The sequence below is a fragment of the Artemia sp. Qi Xiang Cuo genome, chromosome 21 (assembly GCF_049724085.1).
Source record: "Artemia sp. Qi Xiang Cuo chromosome 21, ASM4972408v1, whole genome shotgun sequence".
In the NCBI taxonomy this organism is placed as follows: domain Eukaryota; kingdom Metazoa; phylum Arthropoda; class Branchiopoda; order Anostraca; family Artemiidae; genus Artemia; species Artemia sp. Qi Xiang Cuo.
In genome coordinates this window covers 6,058,198-6,059,848 of record NC_142814.1, presented here as the reverse complement: position 1 = coordinate 6,059,848, position 1,651 = coordinate 6,058,198, and the positions used below count along the sequence as shown (strand labels likewise).

At 34.0% G+C, this 1,651-nt stretch overlaps 1 protein-coding gene across 1 annotated transcript in view; it reads right to left on the bottom strand.

Annotated features, from left to right (window-relative positions):
* RhoGAPp190 (Rho GTPase-activating protein 190) overlaps positions 1 to 1,651 on the bottom strand; it is a 321,622-nt gene that overhangs the window by 245,126 nt on the left and 74,845 nt on the right. The gene's annotated exons all lie outside the window — the stretch shown is intronic.

Sequence of the window (1,651 nt, the reverse complement as noted above, 5' to 3'; positions counted from 1 at the left end):
GTTATGCTACATTTGTAGATTATTGAATTAGTTGATAATTTACTAAAAAATAGTTAAGTGAGTTTAGCTATTAAGTAAATATAAAGAAATTGAATAGTTTAATAATTAGATAGTTTTGAATGATTTAAATAAAATAAGTTTAATTGAAAATAAAAATAAATAAAATTATCAATTAATAAATAATTGTCAAAATAAGTTCTAAAGGGTTATGCAACATTTTTGGATTGCTAAATGAGTTCAAAATTAAATAAATAATGTTAATTTTATTGCAGTAGAGCCACGGTTGTCCGTGGTATTGCGGACCAAGAGTACCTCAGGTAAACAAAACTCGAATAACGGATACGGACACGGATACATAACACGGATTCTATGAATAGTCAAGAAGGAAAAATATTCGTAAAATGAATAAAACTCGTTTATTTTTGGATTATAAATGAAAAATGACAAACTGTAGCACCAATAATAGTGATCTCGCACTGGGCAGTGTCTTAGACAAAGAAGAGCGTTTTTTTTTACGTAATCCTCACCACCACAGTAGATTAGATTTCCAGCTAAATATAGTGCTGTATATTCTTTTATTTAATGATAATGAGATGAGCAAAGCATTAAAATAAGTAGCATTATACTTATATCAGGACAGGCAATTTAGCAAGTAGAATACCTCGGTTAAACCGGTACTCGGTTAGTCAGGGCTTGGATAACTGCGGCTCTACTGTAACAACGAAAAGAAATTTAATTGTCATTTAATAAATTAAATTTGGTCAAAAATGAATTCAAAAAGGTTACGTTAAGTTTCTTGAACCCAATTAAATTATACCATTTACTTTTACCCCATGGTAACAGAAAGGATTGATGCTCTGCTTGAAATTAGGAGGCCCAGGGATCGATCCCGGCTGGCGACAGGCTGACTACTTTTCTCCTTTAAAAAACACCCACAATTGACACGTCGATTTGACGCCCTATGCGCCAGCATCGACTCTGGAGGATCTTTCCCTCTGTTATGTGTTTAATCTTTGGTCCAACATAAATTGAAGTAAGAAGTTTTCCTGATTGATTTTACTGGGTAAAGTTTGGTTCAGTTGAATTTATTTTCTGTTTTCTCTCAGAGACAAAAAGAGTTACCTTTCGCATCAGTTTCTTATGCTGTTTAGGCAGTGTGTCCCAGATTGAACTGACGTGAGCAGTGTAAAGTTAAAAGTAAAAAAAAACTTTGTCGGTTAGAGTCGAACCCACAATGCCTCCGGTAATTAATCGGAGCTGCTACCACAGCCACCAGGACACCAGGACACCAGGACACCAGGACCAGGACACCAAATCACGACTTTATTCTTTAGGATAAACCAATTAATAAAATTTGCACATACAATATTTGTTAGGTGTATTATTGCATTTTTTTTATGTTGACAGTGTCATTAACAAAAATTAGTTAAAATCTTTTGGAAGGTGGCGAAATTGACGTTTTAAATAATTTGGAAAGAAAAGAGGTGCATTCGTCAGTGTATCAACCTCGGATGTTCCCATGCTTTAACGAGTCTGTAGTAAGAGTTGGCTATCCTTATGATATTTGCAAGTAAAAAAATGAAATAACGACCCAAAATTCACTTTCAGAGATAGGGAACAGAGAAAAGTTCGCGTTTTGGGAGAACATCCT